A 26214-nucleotide genomic window follows, 5' to 3' on the forward strand; every position below is an offset into this window, starting at 1 on the left:
GTCGAATTATTCCAAGTATATGCATTTCTTACTGAAGGCTTACGGCTATGTAGCGGCGTCTGTATATAGGTACTATAAACTAAAATAATACATACTCCTATTCAACGCAAGTACAGTAAACTACTTAAGTATTGGACAACAAATGAGACTAATCATATTTACAAATGGCAATGCGGCCAATATATAAATTTATAATTAGCCAACCACCTTTTATTACGTACTGATCGTTAAAATGTTAATATGATCAGTAGGTACTTCGATTATAAATATACTTCCTTATATGCTCATTTTATTTTTAATTTATAAAAATGATTTCTTTTTTCAAAAAAATCTCAACCTAAGTAATTAGCCATATCTCAATTTCAATTAACACTTAAGAGTATGGCTACCACCAGTTTGACACTGACATATTCGCCATGCATCTCGCTCGTACTCGCATATTAGTACCAGCGAGATGTATAGAAAGTAAGTTACGTAGACGATAGCGAATATGTCAGTTTGACACTGCTAAGAGTGGTAAAGGCTACTGTAAATAAAAGTTTCCTAAATAAGATAAAAGCTTACATCCTTGAAGTCATTCAAAAAACTCGATTCTAGCTTGTCATGTCATTGCAAAATGTTATATTCTCATGAACATAAATCTGCCATCCCATATACGTTATCAAGGCCCTCACAACTTTCGTCCAATTTCAGTCATTAACAAAATCTTTAGCAAGCTTATCCGTATCTGTTATCAGCCGGGTGAGGAGCGCGAGCGCACGCCAGTTGATGTTCGCGCGCCGCGAGGAAGACACATCCGCGCTCTCACAGTGAACGTTTTAGTGCTCTTGGTATAAACCGTGGAACGTGATACGAGCTGGCGATTATATCCAAGGGTGCGTGTATTCATTATACACCCTTTTTTTCAGCAAAATTAGATGCCCACACAGAAAAGTATGATTCATGTTCAGTTCAGAAATTAAAATGCTCGGTGCTTGAAGGGATATATGTATAACCTGAAGATGATCTGTGTTATAATTGCAGTACCAAGGGATAACATTGACTGTATATCGAACGCATGAAAAAGTATATGATAGTGTCCCATTAAGTATTATAGCTAATGGATTATTTCAATTTTTTTTCAGTTCATGAAATAAAATTTTCAATTAATAATCTTACACCGCTCATTTAGTTATAACTCAATAAATGAGATTGTAAATATACAAAGTCATTCAATTGTGTGTTATACTCGTCGTTGCACCTGCCAAAACTGTAAATATGTGTAACTTCTGTATAATTGTTACGAAAATTTGATATTATAATTAAAGTTTTTACATAATAGTGTAATATGGAGGCCTATGCGAGTAGCAACTGCTAGATGAACTAAATGCACGGTCAATTTTAACCCCTATCTCCGAGCACTTCTGACTGTAATAGTATAAATTGTTTATAGGCGTGGTAACGTTTTTTTCTAATATTCTACATATACTTTCTCCTGTTATCTGTAAGTACATGCAAATGATTATAATCGCCTTAATTTTCTGCAAGAGAAATGATACATTATTCAAGTAAGAACGTATTTATCTACCAACTTTCGACGTTATGTGAATACTTTAGGTTTATGGCGACGATTAGATAGCATAATTAATCTGATCATAATTCGCCCAAGGCTTCCAAATGTTGCATTTTGTACTTCATGACTTTAGGCGTCACAGAAATAACTCAATTATTAATAACAAATAACAAGTCGTGCTATAAATAATTTTCAAGGATGATAAATTTGTTTATAATGCACATACTTACATAATTGGACTGGCTTAATTTTATCAATAAATCACTCAATGTTGATGTAATTTTAAAATGGTGCTAATAGGATAAATAGAAGCATGACTTGATTATTTACAGTGTCCATATGGATTTTAAATAATCGTGAAAAATGGTTTCTGCTTCAGTTTTTTAAAGTATGACGAAAAATGACTTATTTTTTATAAATTATGTTTTATACGACGATGGGAACACAATAACAAAAAGGAGCAGTAAAAGCCTTTCGAAGTCGAAGACGCGTAGCGGTCACCGCCCTGTTGTCGGTCGCTGTTGTATTAAATTTAAAATCATTAATTGCATTAATTATAGTGACCCTGTAAATAAATTGTGTAGGTAAGGCGTAATTGTATCTCTATTTCTGTCAATCTCATCGCTCTCTTAGAGGGTTCCGTAGTCAACTAGGAACCCTTAGAGTTTCGTTATGTCTGTCTGTTTGTCCGTCCACGGCTTTGCTCCGTGATCGTTAGTGCTTCTTCTTCTTCTCTCGTGTCTCGTGTCCCCTAAACAGTGGTGTTAGTGCTAGAAAGCTGCAATTTGGCATAGAAATCAAGCATAGTAACAGAGTGGTAAAATAAAAACTACAAAAATATGGTTTTAAGGCACCTCCCATGGATAAATATTTTTTTAATAGGTGTAGTGTATCGTTGGATAGGTCTTTCAAAACGAATAAGGGTCTCGAACAATATTCTTTTGATAAAGTAGATATTTTCGGAAATAATGTCTACGAAAGAATAAAATGTGCCCCCTCTAACTTTTGAAACCCATGGTAAGAAAATATGAAAAAAGATATACAGTAAAAGAAAAGCTTAGTAAATATTTTCAAGGAAAATTATAGCGAATATAATCTGTCCTACCGTTTTTGAGTTATTGCAAAAAGACGTACAAAGCGCTGTGAAGGTACTCCCTTATGCTTATAATGTAATGATACTTACTAATAGCTCCCGTTTAGCCTATTCTGACAGAATAGTAACTACGGAACCCTAATGAGCATGGCTCGACATGCTCTTGGCCGATTTTCTATTTAATATTGACGCCAAAGATGACACTCCAGGTACCCTTGATCATAGAGAAGCGGCATTCGAACAATTATAATGTGTTATTAAATTGATAATGATTTATCGATAGTCTTACGTATTGTTACCTAATCGTACGTACAACATCCCAGACGCATCAATATATAAACCCTTTGTAATCATCAAATACTTTAGTTTTTTTTAGCAGAGCCCAACTGGGGAAGTACCTTACAGAAAACCGCAGCCAAATAACACTAGACCCTACTCATAGTGTTGTGTTCCTGCCGGTGAGTAAGGTTGCCAGAGCTCAACCAGGGTGCGGGGTGTTAGGGTCAGCAACGCGCATGTAACTGCTTACCACGAGGTGGGCCGTATGCTTGTTTGCCACCGACGTAGTATTAAAAAAAAAACTTTGTAACATTCCAACAATTAATTGACCTTTGCAAAAACCAGTGGTTGAAGAATATGACACGTCCAAGGTATTAGACTCGTTTACGCCTAGTGCCTTCATTACGGATGACATATTGTATAATGATTTTAAAACGAATGCTAAACTTAAAATGCAATGCGGTCGGCTATTATTAAGTGGAATTGAAATAAGTTATTTACCATAATTTACACATTTTCATTTTAATGATGATAACTAAGCAATGAAAAATAGTGTAATACTGAAATATCCCTTCGATATGCTCATTAACATTTAGCTGCATTGATCAGATATTTTAAACTTGCTCCTGTTAATTATACCTACAAAGAAAATTACTTTGCCGGTAATACACATTGCAAGTTCAAATAATTTATCTTGATTGTGATAAATTAGTATCCTTATTAAAACTAGTCAAGTGCGAGTTCGTTTAACTCACGCACCGAGGGTTCCGTACAATCTTTCAATTATCTCATGTAAAAATAAACACGAGAGGCTTTTGAACAGAAGCAAAGCATAATTGTGAACAGCGCCATCTATCAGTAAATCGGTTAACTAATCTGTTTTTTATTATTATAAAATATTTTATTCGAAAGAAGGTGTTTTTTATGTAAGTCGGAGGTTTTATTATATTTTTCCTGTAATATTTTTGATAATGTTAATGTTATGTAAAAACTTGATAGTTTTTCGTTGCTAAACTTCGGAGATAAAGGCGGGGGAATGGGTTCTTTTTTCACATATTCCTTCAAAAAAAAAACATTTTTTTCTGCTATGAATTTTAACTTGAATTTCAACTCTTTCTAACGTATCTAGAATTTTGCCCTTTCTGAATATTGGGCATTTTCCATAGTTGATAACAAAGATAAATAAATAGCACTTTCAATGTGTCTAGTTTAGCGTTGTTCACAACTATTCCAAATTTCTAATAGATAGTTCTCGAGATATTTAGCAATGTGACAGACAGATGGACGTTCGGACGAACAGTCATACCATAAGGGTTTCTTTTGTACCTTTTTGGTACGAAACCCTAAAAATGGTTAACTGAAAAAAAAAACTTCGTGCATGTTTATGTCATTGTTAAAAGTCATATTTAGGCAAATAAATTGTTAAAATAACTTATTTTTTTTTCTTTCATTAATTTTATAATAACCTCTTTAAAAAAGTCTTCAAAAGTGCGAGTACACTTATGTAACTTTACATACCTTTGTATTTTTTAGTTCTCGAGTGCATAAAAGGAGGCGCTAGATAGGCACCTTATATGGCGACGCGTTTAAATTGCTCTCAAGTAATTGGTTTGTAAAAATAAATACTAGAGCGAGAGGGAGCATGTCGACTAGGCATTCTTTTTGTTATTTAATCTTTGTATGTACAATAAATCATGTAGGTTATACACTGACAATAAGGTTGACCATGGAAACATTTACAAATTTTTAGAGTATTAGCTTACAAATGCTAGTAACCTAGAGGCCAATTCCGGATTAACGATTTCTTATTGATGTCAGATTGTAAGTTGTTGTGCGAGCAATCAGATAAAGAAAAGATAAAAATAAAAATCTATTTATTAAAGTATGATCTGTTAGATCTCTTTTGCGTCGTCAATATCTACATTTTATCTGAAACATGCACAATTATGATGTGAAATTAATTAAAAAGAGTCAATAAAATAGAAGGGAATGTTAAGCAAATCACAAAATAAAAGAGTTGAGTCAAAACGAGACGAAAGCTATAACAAATTGTTACATCAAAATCAGCTCTTAAACTTGATATTTTTAAATATGTTACCAATTTATCTGCAGGTTATAAATAATGAATAGCAAACTTCCTAGATTGAACATATTCGGACTACATCGATAACTTCATTACTATTCCAGTCATACTTGTTATGTGTAGATGGCTAGCCGATAGCGTCGCAAGACCTACTTACAGAGCTGCTATCAATAGTCAATACGTAATATTAATAACTTTGTCAGAGACCAATTGTGATGTATTGGAGTTAAAAACGTAACCTACTATTAGATAATAACTAACACTAGTATGAACACTTGTGCAGTTTGGGGTGGTAATAGTGTTAACCAATTTTCCTGATAGTGTATAATTTTTTTTTACCGAATTTTATTTGCCGTTGCCGTCGAACTTTTTTTTACGTTCGATTTGGATAACATTTGGCTGCTTTGAATTGAAGAGGATCTCATTCTGGACAGACTAAAAATTTGATCACAACTTGTCCCGAAAAAATGAAAATAATTTTCCGACTAGTTACGTAAATACCATACCTACTTTTTTTCGTAATTTATGGCATACCTACGATAAAACTGTGCTTATATTGTACAGTATAGGAAACTTTATCTATCCAGTTAATACTATCGAAGTCTGATGAAATTAAAAAATCAACAACAAATAACATTCATCCTTCATTCCTAGTAAGATCATCCATATAAACCTATTCGGTCCTTTGTGCGCCTGGTATCTCTTCTTGACATCTGTCTCCAAGGCAGAGCTTCCTAGCTCTAAATAAGGCGTTGGTTGCATTTCACTTTGGCCATTATGAGTAGCCGAGTGCACTCGTTTCTCCTTTTACACGTTCGAATTACTTGTAGAAAACACGGTGATTCCTATTTGCAGATGGCCTAGAAAGTAAATATTATGTTATAGAAAATAGTCATTTATTTTACAAAGTTGTAGTTTAACCACGAGCGTTACGCATATTTTGAAAAGTGGGATCATGAGCGGTGCAAGGATTTCAAGGCACGAGGGTTAAAGAAACTTTGCTACCGAGTGGGAAAATACTAACGGTCCGATTCGAAAAATGATTAAGACACGTTCAAGATCTTTAAAAGATCGATGACTAAGCGACATGTCAAAATTGACGTTTATTTCGATTCCGCTGTGATCCCAGTAAGATCTATCTACGATATTTCTAACGTCAAAGTTACATTGGTTGCCCTATTCGAGCTGCTTCTGTCAATTATACGAATTAGAAACGATATCTAAATGAGATCTCGAGAAGTACTTAAGCTATCGATTTGAAATAGTAATGAACAACGCTAATTCAGACTTATTGGAAATCTATTTATTTTATTTTATTTATATTAATTATGGAAAATGCCCAATATAAATAGGGGGCAAAATTTCAAAGTCTAGTTACTAGGTCAAGTAGGGTATCATTTGAAAGAGCTCAAACTACAAACATTTCTTTTATTATTTCATAGTGAATAAAAATTGACTTATGAAGGAAAATGTGAAAAAATACCATCCCCCCCTTCATCTCCGAAGCTTACGAATGACAAATTATGATATTTTTACATTGTAATAACATTATCATAAAGATTGCAGGAAAAATAAAATCAGACCTCTATCTTGATAACTTTTTTTTATAACAAAAAACATTTTATAATTTAATTTGCAATTTAATCCAGTTTGCGGGTGTTTATTATAGTTAAAATTACTATGAGACTACACTAAAGACACTTCCTTTCAAAAAAAAAATTATTGAAATCAGTTCACATGATAAAGAATTATCCCTAAAAAACCAACATACGGTGCGCAAGATAAACGAACTCTCACTTGACCGGTTTTTTAAGTTGTCTGTGAGTAAATATCCAAAAGAACACAGCATTGTATTTATTATTTCGTAAGACCTATTCACACTTATTATAAGGTTAGGCGGTGACAGAAATTTGATGCCAACTATTAAGGTTTAGAAATATCTTCATTATTTAATCGGGTTGCATCGTATTTACCAATAAAGGGCCGTGTTCGTTCGATATTTAATCTGGCTTGTCATCGATAACGTAGAGCACTACGCTGTCAGTTAGTAATCGATCATGGAGCCACGACTGCCATTTTAGGCAAATTGAATAAAATAGTAAATCTCATGAATCGTTTTTAGAAATTTATGTTACAGTGGAAAAAACAAATCGATTTAGGTGGATTGCAAATTGCAGCCACACAGTGGTCTGTATAAATGTGATCGCCGAATAAACACGGTTTATTAGGCCCCTTAGGGGCAAAACATGCTTTAAATAAGGACAAATAAAAAGCTTTTTAGGAATAGAATTAGCAATTTAGTAGTTTATCGTCACATATTGATACTAGATTCTACCTTTAATAGCTGTGGATATCCTTATTACTATTTTAATTGCAGGGAATATATCCAGTACAGTTTTTAGGGCCCCGCAGTCAGTCAGTCAGTCAGTCTGTCTGTCTGTCCGATGCTTTGCTCCATGATTGTTAATAAATCCAATAAAGCGGAAAAATAAAAATGTTTAGTGGAGAGGGGTAGGGTTCAAAACGAATGTCTTAGCATTTTTTTTTTGATAAAGTTAATTTTTTCAACATCCCTGTAACATTTGAACCATGGGTACAAAAATATGAATAAAATGAGAAGAAATGAATAGGGCTTAATAAAGACATTCAATGAAAACTATAGCTGACTTGGTCAGTTCACCCGCTTTTGAGTTATCGCAAAAAAAACGTCCCTTCATAGTAAAAAGACATAAAAATCTTCCCTTCATAGTAAAAATACGAATAAAGCGCTAATATCACCCGTTCAAGGTCTATTGTGACGGACGGGTAACTACGGAACCCTACACTGAGCTGGCTGATGTCACATAAACTATGAAAACTATGCAGAGCGATCAGCTGCAGAGAAAGGTCCAATTTAAAGCAAATATTTATAAGGTTTTGATTTTTATGTGAGTTTTGGATTTTATTTAATCGCCTCTTCAATATAAAACCAATGTGTTATTGATTTTTTGAAGACTGCTCGAGGCGTGACGAAAATATCTAAACATAGGAAAATAACCACGAAAAATATATTAAGTATCGTTGCTTGTACATGTTACCTATGTACCTACATTATTATGCTGTAATTTATAAGAATATGCGCGCCGAGATGCAATGCGAGCAATGTCAAAATGAAAATGAGATCCAATACATGAGTCAAGGTTCAAATAAGATTAGATGTACAGATAACGTTTTAGTATTTGAACCATGGCACTTTGGATCCCCTTAAATCAACGTGAACCAAATTGTCGACTGATTAATAATCGTATCATTTATTAAAGCGAGATTTCACCAGTGTGTGCCTGTGAGGCATAAGCATTTTTATACTGAATATGTTTGTACCGCACAGTACCGCACACTGATAGAATCACGCCTTTAAGGTCTGGAAGTGGCTCATTGTTTATCTGTTAAACGGTTTGACAGTGATACGTTTTAGCTCTAGGAAGTCATTTTCCAAGTAGCTTTATTTAATCTTATAATTAGCAATGACAGTTCGGGTTTAAAAAAATAGTAAATCCATTCTGATACTTAACTCCCGATTCCATAAAATAACGATCCCTTTACCTCAGTCAAAGTACTCTCAACAACTACCTACTACAAGTTTAAATTTAGTCATATTTTGTAAAATACGCATGTACATATTTTACTTTTCTCGTAGGTATTCGAAATGAAAAGAATAATGTTTAACTCGGGTGACAGACTATACTTACTCGAACTATCTCGTCAAAAAATGGGTGCCTTTCATTTTTTTGTGAACAATATACTTAGTACAGTTATTAGGTAAAGTGTCACTTTGTCACTGCATGTGTTAGTTTTTTTTTATTTTCGGAAGTACTTCAGGAACCTCATATCGACAAAGTAACATCTCGTAAATAATAATTCACTACCTATATTATAATCTTTATGAAGGCGAATCCGAAAAAATATAATGTGATGAAATTTTCGTTTTTCCACCGTATGTTTTTCTATTTAAATATTATATATCCCTATTGCACACGTGAGAAGACGAAGTTTTTTCCCGAGACTCTACCTACTTAGTCTTAGGTTTCGTAGGTCTCTTATATACACGAAACATTTGTAAGATGGGAATTGAAATCGATCCTGGTACATAGTACTTTTAGTCAGTAGAATAAATAGAAAGTGCATTTGTTATTACCGCCGTCCACACAATATAAAACTGCACTGTAGCTTTTAGCTAGGTTGCAGCTGGACTGGGTTGCTTCATCTAATTCTAAACACAGACTGCGTACCAACGCCCAATTCATTACGACACGCTGGACTCTTCCCAGGCGATCGACCCAACAAAATGTCTTTGCCATTTCGAAACCATATACATGATAGAATTTCTAACGATATTCATATTTCTCTAATAATATTGATAACATTGCCAAATGCCATCGGATATTCGTATAATACAGGGTCGACCTTCGGACGTTCATTCGTTATTACTTAACCAGTTATTTACGAGTATGTTTTAGATTGTTGAAAAATGAGTGATCTTTAAATACCAACCTATATCTTGTGACGCTTTTTCTCCTTCAACGAGCTCAATATTGACCCTAATAGTCTATACCGAAAAGGACGACTAGTGCAGGCATCATTTGCATTTTTAAACAACATTAATTTATTTGACACTTAAATTGAATACGACAGGAAATATGTAAGTACCAATTTAACAACTCCATTACGTAAAGTAATTATTTATATTTAATGGAATAATAAAATCGTTAGTTCCAATGAATATTAAAAAAAAGCTGAGTGGCAACTGGTATCATGTCGTTGTCCACACTTTTAATAATTCATAAACCTGATATTACAAAGAGTGTTATTGTTGGTACACATACACATAAACCGCGAACAATAATTTTTCACCACACTGATTGTTGAAAAAACTGTTGAGAAAACTGCGTTTTATACACAAGAGTGACATTTGTGGCAAAGTAATTTGATGCAAATTTTGAGTGGTTTTCATCATGTTGGCTGGTAGAATTGACTTTTAAATGATACATATTTAGTAACGTTCGTTTGGATTTTTGTTATGGTTTGATATAGTTGTTATTTTCCGGGCGTTGGTATGTTGAAAAATTTCGTGTTTGACTCGGTGGCAAAATTTTGGAATCTTTCGCTTGCTCGGGTATCAATAATAGCACGAGAAGTTAAACAACACCTTTTCTCCATTGTAAAACTGATAACTATTAAGTAATTTAAACAAACAAGGGAAAGAGAATCGAATCACTCGGTATTTTAATGAGTTTCATTGAAATAATATTCATATGCCATAAAGTAGTTAATTTATAAAGTTAGCTTGAGGATATTCGTGACCGGTGTATCATAGAAACATCAACAATGCTAAAACCGCATTTATTTACATTAAAGTCGCACAGGCTAGTTTAAGAAATTACGGATCTAATTGTGAAACAATTACCGCAACATACGATCTATTGTTGGATGGGCGATAATCGTTTGCTTAAACAAGGGCTCCCAGATGCCAGATGATGTCAGCTAACATTAGGCACATGCAATCTCGTAATTGTTGCTTCAATTTGTAGGGTCGAATTTGAGAGTCATGCGATATAGTGCAACTTTTAATGCTTTATTGCTTAGCTAATTACAATTACCATTATTTTATTGTATTACTACCACAATCATAACATTCGCCTGATAGGTAAGGTAACACCTACGAGTAAATATTAACTAGTATGAATGACTGAACATTGAATTATTCATTTATTATGGTCCCGATTACATTTGTGACCACAAATGTTTACATAGCTAGGTTTTAGCTAGTCTTATTGGGGTTGTACGGCATGGTAGGGTAAAAGTCACATCTATTTTCTCACTATTTTAGACATTCGGCCTGATTCGGTCAATGCTTATAAGATGACACACCAATACTGGCTCGTCAGTGTCAAAAGTGTCGTTTCTGATTGATGAAATGTCACTTTTGAGACTGACAGATCAGTACCTATCGTATAGGTGTGACTTCTTATAGGCATTGTTCGAATCGAGCCGATTGTCTGTTTTGGCGTATTACAGTAGGTATCTTACAAAACCTAAGAAATCATCCACGGACTCGTCTTCATGTCGTGCAATGTTTTGTGCTAAGTTTTAGAAGTAGCGTAGGATTACTTAACCTGGCCCATGTAACGACTTGTTCTGATTCCTTCGTTGCACAGAACGACCCGTGTACCCATTATATGCTAATTGGAAGACGACACGCAAAATTGCTTAAATTTAGAAAGTATGTTCCTAATTTTAAAGCGATTATTGTTTGACTTGTTAATTCAAGCACAAATTAACTCTTATTTAGGTTAAACGAAACAAACGAAAAAAGGAGGACATCCTGATGGTCTCGAGCGTTCGTTCATGCCTCTGCCCGTCTATCTGACATTTAGTACACAATTCGATAGTAGTAGGTTTTCTGAATTGGCTTCAGAGTAAACGTATTTTACAGTAATTTTGAATTCGTTTCCATTAAAAATAACCTAAAAAGATATTTTTGTGTAGAGGTACTAAAATAATTTATTAAAGAGTCAGCGAGTCAGTACAAATAAGTAGTAAATTAAGAACACCCCGCGGTTTTAGCCAGTGAGTGGGTCTTGAGCTTGGGATTGCCTTCCGGCATATTGCAATACAACAATTTTGACCACTCAAATTCAGAATGATAACTAAATTATGACACAATATTGCGAAGATAGAAAGGATTCTAATAGCGATGTTACTACAGTTTTACGTAAGGTACGAACACTTTTCTTGGTGTCGTGTGCTCTTCGGCAGGATCTTGCGTCAACGGGCATTTGTTCCATCGTCTTTGGGGACAAAGCTGTGGCGTGGAACCAAAACTGAGATCGTGCTTGCAAAATAAGTCAATGTGTTACGTAAAACGTTGCGGTAAAATGAAGGATGGACGCGTAGTGCATTGCCGATAGGTATGGCGCCGGCTCAACCCGTAAATAGACGTTTAAGTTTTTTGCGTGCAACGTCCCATACGCAATTTGCTTTGAGCACCAATAATGCACACGCTACGTGCTCTTTTGTTTGAACTCATAATTTGTTGAATGTTTTGTGTTTTGGTCAATGTAGGATTAATAACTGTATTAGATTGAATGATGTATGTCTGTGAAACTTTACTTTATCTTTATTATTAATGAATCTTTGTTGTGTGGTTGTCTTTAGGTACCGTTTTCTTTTATGGGTTTATTAAAGTTCGTTTGTATTGTATTTTAAATAGATGTACTATTGTTGTAGAGTTGCATACTAACCAACTATAAAATTATCGTTTAAAACAAAATAATCAATCTCTCGCCGCACGCGTAAGTAATTAATGAACCATTTTAAGTATTGTGTTTTAGTTACAATTTAAAATCTCTATTTATTATCCAATTAAATGCATTCTAATTAAAGTAACTAAATGCATTCTTCAATATTGTATATTGACATCAATTAGGTCAAAAATAATTGTGTCTATTTACTCTATACTTTAATGTAACTACTAGAGTTGCAAGTGCCTATAGGCTGCGGTCGGTCCGTTTGCTTGCTTGCCACCGTCATCGAATAATATATATAAATATATATGTCGCAGCCAACTGGTTAAATTAGCCAGCTAATTAATCACCTAGCCCGATCATTAAACGCCGAGTACCGTGATTCAATAATCCGAAAAATCTTATTTTCCATAAAATCTGTTTCTCAGCAACTTGACAGAAGCAACAACGGTGTGACAAATAGCTGGCCTTGTGAACAGATTGATGCAGTTCATGATATCACGACCGTGGCGAGCCCCGTGGAACTGGTATTCTTGTGGAATTAATGGCGTATCTCGGGCATTAGCATCTCCTAACGGGTTCGTTTATGCAACAATAATAAGAAGCCGAGCTATTGTTGTTATATATAATTAAATATTTACATTTCAATTAATTACTCGAGTGGAGATAATATGCATAATACCTATAATACCACATTCAATAATAGGTAACAAAGTTTTTAAAATCAATTAATAAATATCACCTATACATGGTGTTTTTATAAACTCCGTTTATTTCAAGGGCGCATCCCTGAGCTTAAATTAATTTTAATTTCTTAAAGACACTGGGTATTCCAACTAACTTCATTTTGAAGATAATCAATAATTTATGTTTTTCAAATAAGGCCCTTACGACCGTACGACCGTATACACTTAGGGCCTTATTATATATTGATTTAAATAAATACAAATTATTAAAAAAATACAAAAATGAACTATTGTAACCTGCATAGTGCAGCCACCGTGCGCACTGGCCAGTGGTTAAAAAAACTAAGCCTTCCCGCATATTTTTTGTGTTTTCCTCATAATTTTTCCTTCTGAATGACTGTAAATCTGAACATAAACTTTGATTGTATTTATTTAATGTTAATTGATTATCATGATTTAATTGTGATACAAGTTAATTCATATATGGGCTGCCTCTAACGCAGCCCTTTCTTATGGTTTAAAACTGAAGACGCATGATTGAAGCTACTTATTATCTTGATATTCGCTGCTAAAGTTTTCATCTATTCTGCTTGCGCCTGGTGAACCCGCGTAGCCCGCAGTAGCACCCGCTGCCGGAATTCATCGCTTGGCTAGACGAACATTAGAATTCGAGAATGTTAAGGCTAGTGACGATATTTGATTGGTTTAGCCTCGTATACTGACGGATATTAGTTAATTTTATTATTTTTAATATTGTATTGTTTTACTATAAGAACCTAGTTTTCATTTACTACCGCTTTAGTTATCTGGCAACAGTTTAGCCATATGACTGAGTTAACGGAGTTTTATAAAAACACCGTGTATTTTTTTGTGGAAATGTTTCTTCGAACAATTAGTTCTCAATAGTAATGCATCGTACATACACAAGCAAATAATTCTTGCAATAAAACTATAGTTTAACTGGTACTACAATCAGTTAAATTTGTCGAAGCACTTCTATCTCCTGATGTCACGCACACTGTCGGTTTTATAAATTGTAATGGCGCGGATGAGTTGCGGTCTAGACGTAAATTATTTTCTTACTCTTCCTTTATATTTCGAAATAAACACGGCAATAGCAGTCCTATTGCCCAATGTGTGTACGATTTTGTCCTAATCTACTCTAGAGAAATGGTGAAGTGTTGACAGGATAATAATCAACCGCTGTCATGACTGAAAGCAGAGTTAAATTATAAACATTGCGTGACCACGCGTACGGCACACGTAACGTAATCTTTAACCTCTATTAGGTACGATGGAGAAGTATTGTGTAAGTGATATAATGAAGTGAAGTCACAAACTACAATAGACATTATTTATTGCTTACCGAGTTCATCCCTGTCGAAATCTTGTTGCCAACCAAAATCGAATACCATGTATTTCTTTGAGCTAATTTATGCGCCTTTTTTGTGCGCATGTGTTTATGATTGAGGGTTTTATACTTCAAACTTTATTCAATGTATCGAGGTGAAATTAAAACAAACATAAAAAGGTTAGGAGTCCCACAGCCTCTAATATTTCAGTTAAGTACATATGATAGTTACCTTTTTTTATTTATATGCTAGTTTATTCACAAGTAGGTATAGGCAATAGATATTTTTTTCAATACTGTATAAAAAAATCGTACTAAATAAATAATATCTATATATATTTTCATATTATGACGTTAAAACTGAAAAAATACAGTCATATAATAAATAAAGAAATAAACTGGTAGTAGTATAGTAAATATTAAAATTTAATAGATTTAACCCCGTTTTAAGTAAGTAGGTACATACGAACAAAACAACATTTTAGTATGTTTTAATAAAGAGACGGCGTGATAAATTATTTGTAGGTAAGCTAAACTATTTTTTCTCTCTATCGTTCTATGTTGTCATTTGATCTCCGTAAGCGTGTTAAATTTCGGCCAAATGGTTTAAGTATCTATAAGTAGGTCAATATCGTGCTACTTAAGCTACTAACACCTAATCATATACATTACCACCGTGTCAAATTCACATAAAGTGATAAATTAAACTGAAAATAAATTCATAGCACTAAATAATGTGTACAGAACCAACATGAGAATTAACGCAGTCATGTCATTTACGCGGTGTTCGCGCAGTCGTAATCATACGCATTACGCAATCATGGCCGTGAACTCCAATGCATGTTCGCTGTCCAAATAATATTTATTACGTAAAAAACAAAAGGGTTTAATAGCTAATAGTTTAGTCTAGACCTAGGTTAGCTAGTTTATCGTGTAGGTTGTGGGCAACAAAACATTACTTTTGTGTAATCACAGTCTATTGGTGTAAAGCAAAAATCTGTGACCGAGCCCCCAGTAATGAAGAAAAATCTAACCAGTTTAATTTGTAGCCAACGATGAACGATCACCGGCGTTCGGAAAACGACGGGAAATCTATGTCAGTATAATGTGTTATTAATCGATGTCTTCCCTCTATTGTTAGAGGACTACACACATCACAACATAAGTAAACAAGGTTGAGACGGCTGTAGTATTTACTGCCATAATTGCTCTTAGCATAATTGTGAATTGTCGTTTGATTATTTTTATGCGTTTAGGAATTATCCGCTAATATAATAAATTGCGATTTGCTCATATCTAATCCCAGGCTTCATAGACACCGCATTATGAAACGCTTACAATAAATTTAAAGGTAAAAAGTGAATGTAGCAGTGTACTTCTATCAAGTATGCAACTACTACAATGTTATTTCATTGGGTGCTAATGACAGAAACCAAAGATTTATACTATAAGTAATAATCATAAACTTTAAAATTACTGGTAAGAATAGATATTTTTTAATACTTATAGTTACTTATACGTAGGTACCTAACAAACACGTTATCTGATAAATTAAAAATAGTAATTAAAATACTATTAACTAATTTTGTATCTAATTTTTGAAACTCTGGGGTCTTTTGAACTCGGTCATTTATATGAAGTGCATTGGGATATAGAGTCAACACGTAGAGGCCGTTTGGAGAGATACGATGCCTTTTTTTGATAAGTTAATTGACACAAGTGTAATTCTAATAAATTAATTTAATATTTACAGTATGCTGCAACCTTTTTATTATGTAGTACCAACAAGCACTATTAAGGTGTGGTTTTTTTAGATTTCAATACAGTTACCAAAAATGTAATAAGCAATCTTTTTCTAGTAACTACAACGATTCGAAACCTGATTTCTTATTTCTAATTATTTTTTTAAACGCAACTTAATTCTTTTTTAACTATTTTTGCACAAAAGAATAAAATTGCTTCAATAAATTAAAATTAAAAAACATAATACCCGCGATCCCGGGCACGCACATCCCTCTCGCTCACACTTACACTCAGTGAGAGTGAGAAGAACCCGGACTCACGGGGCCTTACGTCAGTCATTCAGTCATGTGTGTTCCGAGGTTCCGACCTCGTTTGGGCTGTAATTATTACAAGCAAAATTTTATTGTTATAAGCAAATATATAAAGCTTATTATAAGCAAAATAAATCGTACTTGAAAAAAAAATGCAAGATTTAACTAGAAATTTGGTCAGGATCCTTATCATATACAATACAAGATGCCTTTGTTTATTATAAAATACTCTATATCAACATTCAGAAAGCAAAAGTATAAATATTTGCTAGATGTCTGAATAAAACGTTTAATATTTTAAATATTGACATTAACATGATGTAAATATTAAATAAAAATATTTAAAATATATTCGATTGTTACATTTAACTAATGACCGTATAGCTATACCAATTGCATCTAGTAAACGTACTTAGGCACTTATCTTTCTAATAGTAGGTAGGTTACTTTCTGCGTCGCTATAAACCCTTGTGGGCCTTCTCAGCAAAGTTCCTTGTTAATTTAGTACGCCTCCACTATCTTTTTGTCTACGTTCGGATTTGACGGGAATGATTTTCGGCCTGATTTCGGTTTGTTATCGAAAGTATACTCTTGCCTAAACGTTTCAATGGCTGTTCGGACTGCACCAGTACTGACATTTTAAAACTTAGCAAGCTTTCTGCAAGTGATTATATGTATGGTACAGAATTTGTCTACTGTTGCTGAACGTCCACGCATTTTTGTGTGAAACAGTTTATAAGAAAATCAAATCACCTAAACTAAAGCTGACATTTCAATGTACACATTAACATAAATTTAAATGAAATACATATAATTTAATATTAGTTTTTTTTTATCAGAATAAATGTCTGTCAACGTATGTATTTAAGCTGGCCATACAAACAAACTAGGGAACGCCTGCGCAGTTTTATCAAGTGTACAGGTAAAACGGAGCGTGTATGGCATTCGAGGGTGCAGTTTCCTATACAGCTTTTCCTGTGCAGTTGAACTGTTCAGGCGAAACTGCGCAGGTATACCCTAGTGTGTATGGCCAGCTTTACACTAAACGATACAATCCGATACAGTCTTTATTGTTTGCAGCCATGGTAAGACACAAACCTCAAACTCGGTATGACGATAAAGTAAAATGTACATATCAACAAATAGTAAAAACTGGCCAAGCGTGAGATGGGCTCAAAGAATAAAATATTATAAAAAGTGTGGGACGGTTCAGAAACATGAGCGTGTGACTCCTACTTGCACTTACTTTAATCTTTGCTCCTATTTTAATCTTTAGTAAATTTTACTTAATGTTAATATTAGGTGGAAACCTCTAGTTAATCTACCTTGCCCTTGCTAAGCCAAGTATCCTGTGATTAGCATCTGTTAAAGATGTTAGTCGGTACCATGACTATACTTTATTATTTCCTTGTTTTTCAAATAGGTTTTAATTACTGTGTTCCTTTAACAATGGCTTGTTATTAAAACAATAACAGCTCATACCCATGGATATGTAGTGGTTGTTTTTGCCAAGTTAATGAATTTATTGAAACGTTGAATAATTCTGATACACGTATCGTGTAAGCGGATGTGTACCCAACTGTAGTAAAAACAAGACAAGTGCCTATAGTATTATTTGCTAAGTCTACGTAAATACATTTTTTTTATGTTGACGCTCTACAACGTTCTTTATAATCAAAAACATATAAAAATGACAATAAACCATTTTGAAAACATTTAAATTCAGAGGTCGCTTAAAATAAAACAATTTTGCAGTACTAAAATTAACTTGACCAAAGAAAAAAATACTTGGAGGCGTTATAAACGTTTTATATCAAAAATCTGTCTAGTTACTACCTACTAAATAAAACATAAATCGGCCATTTTTTTATATTAATACTTTGTATGAGATGTCTGCCTCCGTCTACCACTTTACTGTTCAAAAACCACAGATTTTAAGGGTTGAAACACATCCATTGTGTTTCAACTTTATACTATTGTGAACTACATCCTAATTTTGGTCAGTCGAAGAAAAAGTCAGATAATTTCATAAACTTAAAACGTTCTAAACTATAGGTGATAAGACAAAGGTTTTATTAAGTCCTCAAATACATTTCTAAATTGAACCTTATTAGTTAGTACGTAAGAATGCAAATCGTAGACAGTTTCAGGTAAAACTATAGGTAAATATAAATAAATAACAAAAGTCTGATTAGTTGAGATTTATCAAAAACATATTTCGTTTAAAGCAATTGAAATATAAAGCTACATGTTTATTGTGTCCTTGAGGACAATGATCACTCGGTCACTTTAAAGTTAGCTTAGCCTGCCCAATTAGTTGTCTGAAATATGATCTCTTTAAGTCCTCAGGTGTCAATTCTGTCACCTTACATCAGTCTCCACGGAATGGACGAGCTAACCTTGTCCCATGAAATTTATGATGTCATTAGATAAATGCGTGCTAACCACACTCATTACTCATACGTACGAGTAACTGAGATCCTAGCGGTATAACAGAAGTGAGCAACCATAACTGAGTCTTGCGTGTAGGCGCCAGTCGATGATTTATTTATGAACTTATATAAACTGTTATGCCTTTTTAGTAAATCCGACTACTTAAATTGGTAACTGAAGGTTTATTTCGATTCTTGTATTTTAATTTGTAATGGATAATTATGATCTCTTCAACCAGAAATGTCACTTTTGACAGCTGACAGAACATATCCAATTGATAAGAAGGAATTACTATCAAGGGGGCTTCCGGTTCGAGCGCCATCTTGATAGTCACGCCTCGTGATTAATTACTTTGTTTTTTGCTCATTAATATTGTTTAAAGTGTAATATCGATAGCTAATTGTACAGTAAACTATTGTGGTAGTGTGCAGTGAATGAAGAATTAATAATCTTGAAACGCGTTTAACCACCATTTTGGAGTCAACGGTCGGTAGTCCACGTGCCACTTGTAAAGTCCAGCTATCGCTTTATAAGTGCTGATGAAATCACCGTACACTGTCTTATACTAACCGTACAATTTTAGTCGTATCTGAAGCTCATAGTAACTTGATACGGGCGAATTATAAAAGAAGAAGAAGATAATAAAATCACCGGACACTGTCTTGTATCAACCGTAGAAAGCTCCACATACCTTGAAGTACTATCGAGACCGCTCAATTTCGTGGGTTAGGTCAATAGCTCCACTACTAGGCATTTAAATTCTACTAATAGAATTGGAAACGAGTGATTGACACCAGTAGATTACCGCCTATCAATCTTATTTCAAAAATAGCATTTCGCCGTTTACCAGAGATTTTTGAGTGACGAACTATTTACATGCACATGCTTATCAATTAATGTTAAAATTCTATTTTTTAAAAGTCAAATTACGGTCTAGATTTAAATTATATAATTTAGAGAATATATTACAAATACATCAATAAAGTTCGCTCTCACTTAGATATTCGTATATGTCATAGTAGCACATTGTTTTCAATAAAGTTTTTATCGTGTTGCGGAATCTGTTTATCGGTAAAGTTTAGCAGTTCGTTAAAAAATTTAACAGCGATGCTAAAAATGATTTTGTTGTCAAGCGGACCCCAGGCTCCCATGAGCCGTGGCAAAATGCCGGGACAACGCGAGGAAGAAGGAGGATGCTAAAAATGATTTTTCTTAAAAATGCGCAATTTACACGTGGATTTCAAAAATGTATTTCTTTGCCGGAAGATACGTGTCGGGTTGGGCTGTTTTTATGAAAAACGACTGTCATATTTTTTTACGAACATTAGGCACTCCAGTATGTATAAACAACGGACAGGCAATATGGCAAGGTCTTTAAAAAAGGGTTTGCAGCTTTCCCAAATCCGTATTCCGACTCTGGCACGTATGCACCTTTTTTGAATACCATATACTTGGTGCCAATTTTTTGAGTTATCCCAAAAAACAATGCTGTACCTGATCAATGATTGGACATGGCTGTAGTAAGCAAAAATAACCTTTATCTACACACATATCATAAACCCTCTATGATGCCTTCAAAATCCGTAAACAATGGCCAAAATTACGATAAACTGTTTTGTTACAATAAATTTCTTATCTATGATAATGTTGTAATTGCTTCATAACTACATTAAAATCGATTTGGTTATGAAATTTAAATTTGGAACATCTCTAAAAAAAAGCAATTTGATCGGACCTCTATTCTATAACACTCGAGATGGCTTTTTGTTCGAACAATTTTGACACATCTCGCATATTAGTTTTTATCAACTGATACGGAAATAGGCCCCCGAATTTAGTTTGTCTCTGAATTAGAAAAAAATCTACGAATGCGTGACATGCGTGAAATAAGTTTTCATTTACCGCCATTTGACGTACAGTTTATCTTTTAATTAATTTTAAGTATAAAATGAATATCTTTTGTTGTTTTTAAAGTGACTATAGCAAAAGTTTCGTGTAAAATGAGTGATAAAAATATTTTGGTGACGCCACCACATATCCGCGAGTTCCGCCAAGAAAGCAAACTTCGTTTGTTTCTTAAACCCACACTCGTATATTTTAATGCCTTTTATTATGTAAAATTCACATAAACATACCATTACCTTTGATAGATACTTTGTACTTTTTTAAAAGTGCAATAAAATTTAAAATAAATAAAAAATGTCAAAACGGATTAGTTTTAAAATGTGCAAAACCTGATTAATCGGGATGCTAAACTGGTTCGCGCGTTTCCTGTAGACATTGCAAAGTTAAGGCAATTCGAAGCTAATTTTTACGCCGTACCTTACAGGTGGGATACATTTTTCTTGTAAAGGAAAAACGTGTTATTATATTTGTACAGGGGGGCGGTTTTTGAATTTCGAGCGCTCAATTTTATCACTCGAAAATGTGCAAAAAACGACAAAATGCTATTTTTCAAATACGAGCTATAGAAATTGGGATTGGTATTTACCACTCGTTCTGGTGACGACCGGTCTCGCATAGTGGGTACTGGTACTGACCCTGCCTATAAAGCCGATGGTCCTGGGTTCGTATCCCGGTAAGGTCATTTATTTGTGTGATGAACACAGAAATGTGTTCCTGTGTCATGGATGTTTTCTATTATGTATATGAGTATGTATTTATTTATATACTCATACGTATGTATATTGTCGCCTAGTACCCAATAGTACAAGATTTGCTTAGTTTGGGGCTAGGTCGATTTGTGTACGATTATCCCCTTACATTTATTTTCATATTTTTATTTATTTTATTAGTAGAATTTAAATGCCTAGTAGTGGAGATATTATTAAAGGGAGAACACGAAATTGAGCGATCGAAATTCCAAGTCGCCCCCCTGGTCACTAAATTTTAATGTATTCTCCTCACAAAAGTGTCTATTTTCTAAAATGTGGTTGTCCCAGTCTTGATATGCCTACATATTGTTACTTGATAAAACCTATTAAACATGCACGAAAAAGCACAAAATATGAGTATAGAGGAAAAAAAAATGGCTAAGTTAGAATTTCCTTAATTCATGATTATCAACATATGGGTTAATTTAGATATGTTCTTATCACCAGAACTATTTCTACCATGTGCATAAATACTTAATATATGCGTATATATTTATTTTCTGCCTTACACGGACAGACTTAATAATTTCTTATAATCAGACCAAGATAAGTTGGCAGCGATTTTGACAACCCAGACAGTGCAAGTGTTATTTTAAACGTCAAACTGCTATGAAATTATGACGTTTATTTAACACTTGCGCAGGCTTGGCTATCGAAATCGTTGAAACCTTGCTTGGTCTGACTATGCATACATTGAGGTACGACAAAATAACTCATAAATATCATTAATCGATGTAAAACTGTTGTCCAGATATTTAGAGGCGTAGATGCTTTCTGTAGATACACTCTAGTGAGCCTGAGAAGAGAAAACACTTCACGCATGAATATCACACATGCACATTAGTGATTGTGCTACATTGGAAAGTAAAATCTATATTTTAGTGCAGAGGAGAAAGGGCAGGTCCAGTGCGGCACCTGGCCCTTCCTCGTCACACGCAACCTGCGGACACGTAACCATACGGCTCGTGTCATATAATACCTTGTATGTTAAGGAAACTGGCACAGTATTTGACGATAGAATACTGTGTATACCTTAAATACTTTACCTATGTTTTCCTAAATCTTTTACTTAGGGACTAAACATCACAATTTTACAAGGTGTAATCATTTTTATCCACTTATCCATATCTATTTTATATTATACCTTTAAACGAGCAATTCTTGTATATTGTATATATATATTTCTGTGATCTCGGAAACGGCTCTAACGATTTCGCTGAAATTTGGTATATGGGGGTTTTTGGGGGTATACAATCTATCTAGATTAGTCTTATGTTTGGGAAAACGCGTGTTTTCGAGTTTTCTTGCGTTTTTCTTTCGACGCAGAATATGGTCGCTATTTTCGTGTTACCGGCCACTGTCCGTCTGGTCCAGCGGGTTATAACGCGGACTGCTAAACGAGTGTTACGGGTTTGAATCTCGCCCGGTGTCTAACTTTTTTTTTTTTATATGTTCAAGTTTATTTTTTAATTTTTATAGTTATAACCGAGCAAAGCTCGGTCGCCCAGGTACTTACAGTTTATTCGGCGTAATGTAATTTTACTCATTGGATGACTCACTTTCAATATCAGTTTGAAGTTTTCTAATATCTGTTATATTTACGAAATAATCGCCTGATTACAACCTGTATACCGAAAAGACGAATTTTCTTAAGAATGAAATCTAGTTCGTTAAGAATCATTTTGCCTTTGTAACGGTATAACAAACATTAAGCACCTAAAAATTAAACAAAACGAGCTCAACCACGTAAAGCAATTTTGCGTAGTAATTAAGTAGTCACCCACTTAATCACCTACTACCTACTACTGCTGCCAACTGACAAGGTCCAGATTTCACACTCAGGAAAATTACTGTATAATTATGGGCCTAATTTGTGCTAAAATAGCCTGGAAATAATGGCTAATTTGTGTGCGAAGTCCAATTATCAAACGATTGTCGATTCTCATTAGCTACTTAAATTAAGCAGTCAAACGGCTACATTTCGTATTACGAGTAGGTCCTGTTGAATGACGGTGGAACGGTGAAAATGAGGTAGCATATTCAGACAAGTAAGTATTTAAGTGTTTAGTCCGTTTTATACATAGGCTGAAATTTTTATGATTGACCATACGCTGAGGGATGGGTATGTAGGTCATACTGAACAACCTTTAACTATGGTCCCAAACCAGAAATCGTGAAAAAAATCTGCCGTGTCATACCTTTTGGGGAATCACATGTCAATGTTTTCTACGGAACTGCTGATTTTTTTCGCCATTCGAGGTTTGCCCCATAGTAAAACTTGTTCAACTATATAATCACCCCTCAGCGTCAGCAGCCCCCCCCCCCCCCCCCCTTGGACGCAATTACATAAATAAAAGTGAAAATATTTTGATGGCATTAACGATATATTATAAATGGATTCTAAATTTAATTACAAAGCTATAATACATAATTTTTCAGTATTTTATTTCTTAATCGAGGGTATTTCATGGGCTTTACAATTTCAAAGAATTTTTGAGTTCCTTTATATAAACTCCTATAATTATCTAAAATATTCATAAAATGCGCTTGTACGAGACACAACAGACATTCTATTTAAGTTTTGAATTTATGTATTCAAATTCACTGAGCACGTTTATGTCATGTCAACCAAGTTCAGTGCAACAATTACATCGCGATTCGCGATACATTGGATAAGTGGGTGTGATAAATTTGCATTAGTTGTCCTGACTAATGTTACCTCTTTGTTATTTGACACATTGTCAAGGCACTGAGCCAAGGAGAGCCAATTACATATTGGCTGCTCGAGCGCACAGTGCTAAAGGTTCGTTAAACACTGTATAGTGTTTATTCTCATTGTCTATGCAGTTATTCCTTCAAATGCCTAGGTATATACCTAACATAACAATTAAAATGCAAATTACATACGCATGCTTTACTAAAAATAAATCGCTAATATGCATACAGAAAAGTACCCAAGTGTTGGTTATGCATGGATTTCTAGCGATTACGCTCATAATTAACTAATCATGGACATTTAAGAGCTAAAATTGCAGCTAAATAAAAAATATGGATGCTCATCAGGGTTATCCAATGCATAGCGGTTACGGTGGTTGCCTATACGAGCGCTGACACTCACGCATTTCTCCGTACATTGTAAGAAAGGCATCAAATGTCGGTTGTTACAGACGCGAGGTAAATTAAGTAGCGAGTTGGCAAGTAAAAAAGCATTTCACAAGTCATAGCCATCCCGTACAAGGAGGCGGGCGCGTTCCTAATTTATTGCAGAGAGCCGCCTGCGCCGCCGGAATGCAGCTGCGCTTTATGACAAATTCCCTCACACGCTTAGGGAAATAAAACGCCCAACTAGGCAACCACGGGCCACGCCGGCCGGCGACTGCCGCCTAATTTATTACAACTCCTATGAATGACGTTTGACATAAAATAGCGTCGTAAATCTGGGCAAATAGAGATAAGATTGATAATGATACTAGGTTTGAAACTAAATTAGACTTTAGTTTTGAAATTGAAAATGTTTACTTGATTTAGATGTGGCTAAAATGTTACGTTTAAAATAAAGCTCGTTACGATTCTCAGACATAAAGGTAGGGTTTAATTTCTGATTAAAGTATTATATTATTGGAATAAAAAAACTTATGCCTACTTTAGTAAAGTATTGGGTTGGTGTAGTCATCGGAAGGGACAAAATAGCAGTGTGTGTGAGTGTGCGCTATGCGTAGTTGCGTACTGACGGCCCGATTCGAAAAATGAGATACCATAACGATAAGTTCTGGTTTAGATAAGTTCTCATTTAGATATCGTTTGTATGTCGTATAATTGACAGAAGCATCTCGATTTGGGCAACCAATGTCACTTTGACGTTAGAAATATCGTAGATATTGGGATCACAGCGGAATCGAAATAAACGTCAATTTTGACATGTCGTTTAGCTATCGATATTTTAAAGATCGTTCCAAGATCTTAAACGTGTCTCAATCATTCTTCGAATCGGCCCGTGAGTTGTGCTTATTTCTGTTTGTTTACATTTTACATTTTCTGGTTTGTTTTCATGTACTACAAACCTAAGCCATTTATGGATTATTACGATATTATGTATTTACTTTTATAAAAGTATATTATTTAAAATAAATACCTATTAACAAGTATATGTATTAAATATTAGCAAAAAAAAAATGCAAATTTGTACCGCAAATGTTTAAGACAATAGTGGACGACCGCATAAATTAGTATATATTATTACTGGTTCCCGTTTTCCTCCCTCACCTTATAAAAATATTTCCCATAAAGTCAATATTCGGAGAAGAAAATTGGGACTACGTTTGTATTAAGAACCGGTCGTCTCCTTTCCTCTTTATTTCAACCATTTTTTATTTTGTGACAAAGACTTTATGTAGAAAATAATTATATTATAATTATTTTCATTACAGTATTACTTTAGAAATTCGTAGGGTATGTACATTTACACAGGTACATATTAATAATAATTGCACTTCAATCAAGCAAATTTAAAAATGTCGTATGATATGACAGTAATTGCAGGTCATGAGGCGATCGTAACAATTTATACAATGCGATGAGATTGCAATTAACCTTTTCAGAATAATACTTAATATCTGGTTATATCCATATTGAGTAAAACAAGAACAAGTTCATGTTTACTTCTTTTAAATATAGGCAAATATTGTATCTCAATACGTCGCAAGAATAAAGCTTTTTGTTAGTGAGTTATGCCGTATGATATGCGAG

At 34.1% G+C, this 26214-nt stretch overlaps 1 protein-coding gene across 1 annotated transcript in view; it reads left to right on the forward strand.

Moving 5' to 3' along the window:
• The first annotated feature begins 720 nt into the window (after positions 1-720).
• The window catches only part of LOC133519905 (uncharacterized), a 41511-nt gene continuing 16017 nt past the window's right edge, over positions 721-26214 (forward strand). Inside the window, exon 1 of the mRNA XM_061854101.1 lies at positions 721-875. The gene's annotated coding sequence lies outside the window, so the exon portion shown is untranslated. The remainder of the gene's footprint in view (positions 876-26214) is intronic.

Source organism: Cydia pomonella, chromosome 7, assembly GCF_033807575.1.
Source record: "Cydia pomonella isolate Wapato2018A chromosome 7, ilCydPomo1, whole genome shotgun sequence".
Lineage (NCBI taxonomy): Eukaryota > Metazoa > Arthropoda > Insecta > Lepidoptera > Tortricidae > Cydia > Cydia pomonella.